A 6,839-nucleotide genomic window follows, 5' to 3' on the forward strand; every position below is an offset into this window, starting at 1 on the left:
AGTTGCAGTATCACCTTACTCTAAATAAATATGGAGAAACCCACAACATTTCCCCTTCCTTCAGCAATATCTGGAAAAAAACATTAATATACCATTGGAAGAATCTACTTATCAAGGCAGTTTATTTATATTTCTGAATACTGCAAATGAAATCAGCTTTTGAGTGCTCGCTTTCAATATAAAGTTCTTATTTAAAGCTTCTGTGTTAACAGCAGAATAAACAGTTTTTCTTGCAAAGATGAAAGTAATAAGTATGGTGAAAATTAATAAAGAAAATGAAAGGCAATCTTATTTTTGGTAGGACTGCTACTCTATTTCCATTTTACTTGTGCCACAAGATGTCCAGCTGGTCATTAAGAATCCACCCTGTATATATTAAAGTTATGAAACCTGTTGAAACATTTACCAAGGCTCTCATTCAAATCAGCAGCAGTTTTGCCACTGGCTTAAATGGCCAAAAACTTCTCCAAGAACTAATAGCAAAACTTCAACCTTCCTCTCTCCTCACCATCATACAGTAAAAAATGAATGGTGTGTTTGGTTTCTGTCACAGGGGGCAGGAGCTGCACTACCACCTTAGCACAGCACATCCTGCCTACCAGGTTCTGGTTGTACCAAGGGTCTGAGATTTTGCTGGCACAGCTAATCATAACGGGTTAACAACACTGGAAGGTGACATTTTGCACATAAGTCACTGCTTCACAGGTCCTGCTTCAAATGACAAGATTTAGACTATACTGCAAGTAACATACAGACTATACTCTCACCCAAATCTAAATCTCACTGATGCAAAAAAAAGTTAATCACTTGAGAGCTGCTATTTTCACATTAAAACATCTGAAGAGATCACATGAAGATGGCACACCAAAGGAGGAGGAGGAAGGGGGCCTGTAATCAAGAGTGAAAGAAGCAAAAACAAACAGGAAGAAAACCATAGCTGGAAATACACTAGAGTCAGTACATTTTCAGAAGCAATGATGTGCACTATGAAAATGTATAGACAAAGCGTATTTCTTAAAGGTTCCTATCAGCCTGTCAGAACTGGTCCTTCACACTGGAGGACAGCTGTGAGCCTCAGAAGCATTACTGACTGAGCTGGATCTCAAATTCCTGATATACTAGAGCAGTATAAAAAATTAAGTGGTATTTCCTTAAATAATGTAAAAGTGTCGTTACATTCTAGGAGTGCTGAACTGCTTTCTCTCAAACTTAGAAACAAAACAAACAAACAAAAAAAGCTTTTTCTCCTAGACCAAAAAAAATTACCCACTACTAATCAGTCTTTATAGAGAAACTGCGGCAAAACACCCCAAAGCTGGGTCTATAAGAAGTTTACACTTCTATGCCAAATTATCAAAAAATATCCCACAACACTATCCTAAAACAGTTAAGTCATTAAGACTGTGGGACTAGAGCTGCATATTCCAGTTCAATTGTTTTTCTCTATCACAAATCATCTGTTTAACTTCAACACAATCATTGCTTTTATTTCCCAGCTATGAAGAAAATAATTACACATTCATATCTCAAAACTCACAGGGACTTTCATAGCAATAATGAGGGCAAAAAGAAGTGCCATCTATAGCCAATGTAGAACATCAAGATACAGAAATTTTCTGTAACATCTATTAAGATAAGGTTATAACTACTGAGAGATACAAAAGCATTGCCATTCAGATGTTATAATACACCTCAATAGCGCATTTGAGTGCTTGGGGTTGTTTGTTGGGGTTTTTATCAGCTTTTGTGTAAAATTACAAAACGTGTGACAGATTGCAGTGCACATTTTAAAAATTTCTTTTTATTTCCAAATTCAAGATTTTTCTGCATTTACTTACTGTTTGCCTGTGGTTGTTTTTTTTACAACTATGACTGTAAAACAACTATCCTGTACAGAACAGATTACATCTCAAGTGAAAGCAGCAGCCTCTGTAAGAAACATTAACATTTTGTTGTCATAAAACGGAGACATGACACAACAGTCTTCAGTCACAGAGTGCGTGAGTTTATATTATCTAAGCAAAACACTCTACCACGCAGTGCAGTAAGAACCAGACAAAAAGCAGTAAACTACAAATGACCATGTTTGACTAGCAAAGGCTATACAAGTTTAATACAATTGCATGTCAAATACCTGGCTGCATATTCCACAGTCTCAAAGTTATAGGCCCTTGCTGAAGCATAAGAATATACAAATAATGTCCCAAGTACAACTTACACTACAGATCTTAACTGCTTATCAGGTTTTTATTTAACATGACATTGCACATAGCCTGCACATTCAATAGCTAAATTCTACTACTTCTCCAAGACTGTATTTACTTTATCAAGGTAAGCCAGTTCACTATCACTGCAGAAAACTGCCAGATGAATGCAATAATGAGAAAAACACCTGACAAAACATCATAGTTACAATCCGGAAACAAACCCAGGTCCTACTTGTCATTATTTATGTACACATGTCATTTCCCCCTCCTCCCTCGGACAAGCACCTCCAGTTGCAGCAGAATTACTCACAAGAGGATGACCTGTGGCATTCAATCTTATAAGCAATAACTTCTGCAAGGTAGAGGATATAGCTCAGTTCTTCCCCTAACAAGCTGGCAGTTATTCCAAAATTAAGGTATGCATTGCTTATGAATAACAGATTTTTACTTGAAGTGTCTATCAGGTTTGTTTTCCATTAATACCTTCACTAACACACAAATACTATTTCTTCTCATGCTTTACTTGTATTAATCAACCACAGAAAAACAACTGTGTAAGCTTTAATTTCCTATCTTGCCTCAAAAATCTGTAACACCTGGTAAATACACAGCCTCCTTATATTAGGACACCTCCAGAAGTACAGTGAAAACAATTCAGAAACTTAAAAGTCTATTAAAATATCCTACACTCAGAATGTGCAGATTTTTGTTTTTTAAAAATCTACCATTAAGTTTATTTTGACCAAATACTTTTCTCGATGACTTGTATCTGTGCAATGCACAACACCTAAAAAATACACATCGACCTTATGCAATTCTGACCTTCCAACTACTCCAGGTGGGCTAATCCAACAAAGCCGAAGTGTCTTCCAAGAACCTTCATGGAAGAATAGGAATTTGAGGAATTTTTTCCAGATGGAGCAACATCTCTTGCAATTTATGAAATATTCCAACTAGTGAACAAAAACGTTGTCAAACTTATTTTAAGTTGCTCAACATCGAAAAAGGCTTATGTGAGGCATGAGGCTTGAATCAGGAAGAAGTTCAACCACACAGATACAGCTTACATAGCATGAGATTGTGCTCTCACACAACCACAAGCTTAGAGCTGAAGATATAAAATGCTTTTACAGTATCTTCTGTGACCGACTTGAATACCAAACACTCTCTCTTGTAACCCAGGCATGGTACTGCTCCAGGGCCTCCTTCAGGTACAGCTCTCCATGTCTATACCCCCCACTCAGGACTTCACCAAGCTCTTCAGAAGGCAGGCCTTGCTCCAGCTGACACCAAAACGTCCTGCCAGAGACTACAGCCAGAGCCACAGGACTTCACCCTGTGGATTGACAGACAACTTGCTTCTGAACTCAATTCCCTTTCAGAACTGCCAGAGAAAGCTGCTGCACTTAGTATGCTTTCAAGCCACACTGGGGAAGTTCTTTAAAATACAGGGACCATTACACCCTGGACTCCAAGGGGTAGAGGAACACAAATTTGCAGAAAACGCCCCTTGTTTGTAAGACATGCTTTCAGCAGCCCCTGGACAGCCATGTATTGCCTTCTGAGATAGTGCTGCCTATTTAGGGAATGTTGTTCCTCATTTGGGGTACCAGAGATTAATAGTAGCTTCAGGGTGAAGAGAGTCATCACCATGTTCCTAGGACTTTCTAAGGCTAGTCATTCCTCTGGCTTATTCCAGGTCTCAGACAGCTCTTCCCATTTCTATTTCTAAGAAAACATTCTGGAAATAGTTCTTACTGTTTCTGCAATAATTATCTGTCCTACAGCAACCTAAAAAATTATAGCTGAAGTAAGCCACTGCAGAGATGATCAGTAATGCAAACAAAACAAAACAAAAACCACACAACAAAACATTTTATGTATCACTATTAGTACTGTTAGCTACAAAAATACAAATATTGCTATACTTTTTACCAATTGCATTTGTACTACAGAGACACAACGAGGAGCTGTGAAGACAAAAACCCTCCTGAATGATTAGGCACAATGTCTTTGCTATCTGAGCTTTTCCAGTTCATTAATATTTCCCTTTTATATATTCCTCCGCTGCTTTTACAACATGTTCCTTTCTCTCCTTCTTAAGTACGAGCAAGGAGAATTGTTTGAAGTAACCAGTAGACCTTGCCTCACATGCCCATCTCCATGCCCCCTGAGAGATTAACACTTCAAGTCCCATATATACTAGATATAAAAACATATCTGGCGTACAAGAGGATAAGAGGAGATTCTGACTCTCCCTTCTAGTTACATTCAACTATAAAGGCGTACAATATGAAAATAAAAAGTGTAGTACAGTTTCTCTCTACGCCAAGACACTTACTGTCCTCAATCTCAAAGACAGTGACACACAAAACTGGAGAGGGTTCCCTACCCTGTGGAAAAGCAAAACTACCCCTTTCCTTTGCAAGACAACACGCGACAACTGTCTTTTCCTTGCCAAAAGTGAAGAAGATAACCTCTTTTAGCCAGGAGAAGCAACACAAAAACTAGTGGAAACACAAACTTCTTCCATCATAAGCACTACCATCACCTTCTGCTCAACCTTCTAAGCATGCCACACGTTTTTGGAAAACACAGGCAGCATCCTCCAGCTCCTGCCTCCAAATCCCATGGCAAATGCCACACACAACCACCAGTCAGTCCCCTGGCCCTACCCATGCCCATTCCCAAAACGACTTCTCCCTGTCACCCCCACAGGTTAATGGCAGATTGCTCAATAAACACGGACAGGGGGAGGAAAAAAAAAAAACAACAACCAACCAACCAAAAAAAAAAAACCCTAACAAACAAACAAAAAGACCACGCCAGGATCAAACAAAAAAGGGGGCCCGATCTCCCCCCCTTCACCTGCAGCAGCGAGGCCGGCGTTCCCAGCGGTACCGGTTCCCCGGGGCTCCCCAGCGCAGGCCGGGCCCCTCACGGCCCCGGGCTCCCCCTCCAGCCCCGCGGTGCCGCTGCCGCTGCCTCTGCCCCAGGCTGGGCCGGGCCCCGGGTGACACCTGCGGGCGACGAGCTCCTGCCCACCCCACGACAAAGACACTGGTGCCGGTGCCCCCTTCCCCCGCCACCCACTCCGCGGCCGCCCTCGCTAATCCCCACCGCTCCCGGAGCGCGGCGCCCGGGGACCAGCGCGGAGCTGCGGCACCGGCAGCCCCGATCCTCCGCCCCGCTGCCGCTGCCACCGCCGCAGCCGCGCCGCGGGTCGGCGCAGGGAGGCCGGGAGCCGCCGCCCCGCCGGCGAGGGAGGCGAGGCCAGGCAAGGGGGTGGCCGCCCCCCGCCCCCGGGCGACACCCGCCCGCAGCACCTCAGCACCTGGCAGGCCAGGCGGCCCCACCCCCGCCGACCCCCGCCCTCTCCTGCCCACCGCCCCGAGGCTCCCGCACGCCGGGAACCCGGCGGCGCCCCGCGGCCTGGGCCAGGCTCCCCCTGACGCCGCGCCGGGAGACTCAGCCCGGGAGGGTCGCGTTACCTGGCCGGGTTCCTCCAGCGCCCGGGGCGCTCGCCGTCCGCCGGCAGGGGCTGAGGACCCGCCTGGCCCCCCGCAGCACCGCCGCCGCCCCGCTGGGTGCGTGAGTGGCTGGGTGGTTCCCGGCGTGTCCCCGGCGCGGGGTGAATAATCCGTCCGGAGCGGCGGCGACCCACTCAGCCGGCCCGCCAGGCAGTCATGCTGCGCCCGGGCGGGTGTGGGGGGGTGGGTGTGTGTGTGTGTGTGTGTGTGTGCGCGGCGGGCGGATCGCCGGCGTGCGGGGAGGGAGGCGGCGGGCGAGGGCGGGCCGGGGCGGCGCTTCCGCGCGTGTGCCGGTGCGGGGCGATGCGGGGTGGCCTCTGCCTCTGGGTGTGCGAGGAGTGGGTCCGTGCGCGTGGCGTGGGTGGTGCGGGCCGGGGGGGGTGTGCACGCGTGTTGCGGGGGGGCCTGCGTGTGTTCGTGCCGCCCCTCGGCATGTTGTCACCTGCCAGCGCTGCCCCCCGCCGCGACGGGACCGGGGAGGCGGGGCCGGGGGGCCGCACCCCGGCGGTCTCAGGGCCGGAGCAGGGGCGAGCGGGGCGAAGCAGCTTCCCCGGCCTCCGCAGGCGAACACGCGGGGGGTGTCTGGGGCTTGAGGGGGGCAGGAGGGAAGTCCGAGCTTCCACGGTAGGGTTTCAGCTCCGCTCCGGTGTGTTTACACTCACCATCTGCTCGGGGATTTGGGTTGGGTTTTGTTTTTCTCCGTTCCCGTAGGGCAGTGAAGGCGTCTGATTTCACTTCCTCATCCTTTTTCCAGATACGGGTTTTGTAATTATTTCCCAGTTGTTCTGTCGCCATCCCGGCGCACTGCCGATCCTCGGAAGGGAACGAGGATCCGACGTTTAAGTAAAGTCATTTCTACACCAAAGGCAGGTCTCGTCTGCATCAGTGTAAGAGCAGGAATGATTGATTCTCTTGGAATATTGGGTCAGGGCAGAGGTCAATTATATTGCGCTTACATGTAATGAGGGAAGTTCCTCATGCAATTCAGAAAGAAAAGGTAAATCAGAGGAATAACTGTGTTCTCTGCAAGTAATACTTAAGGAGAAAACAGGACCAAGTTTTCGTATTATGTTTTTTCTTGCCAATTTATGCAAGATTCTTC

At 46.9% G+C, this 6,839-nt stretch overlaps 1 protein-coding gene across 6 annotated transcripts in view; it reads right to left on the minus strand.

Moving 5' to 3' along the window:
• The window catches only part of CCSER1 (coiled-coil serine rich protein 1), a 655,276-nt gene extending 648,828 nt beyond the window's left edge, over positions 1 to 6,448 (minus strand). For 5 of the 6 annotated variants that reach the window (XM_051619519.1, XM_051619515.1, XM_051619520.1 and 2 more), the window contains exon 1: positions 5,699 to 5,863. The gene's annotated coding sequence lies outside the window, so the exon portion shown is untranslated. Of the gene's footprint in view, positions 1 to 5,698; positions 5,864 to 6,399 lie in introns of those variants that run through there. The other variant, XM_051619517.1, reaches the window with a different exon arrangement.
• Between the last annotated feature and the right edge of the window lie 391 nt (positions 6,449 to 6,839).

This window comes from Apus apus, chromosome 4, assembly GCF_020740795.1.
Source record: "Apus apus isolate bApuApu2 chromosome 4, bApuApu2.pri.cur, whole genome shotgun sequence".
Lineage (NCBI taxonomy): Eukaryota > Metazoa > Chordata > Aves > Apodiformes > Apodidae > Apus > Apus apus.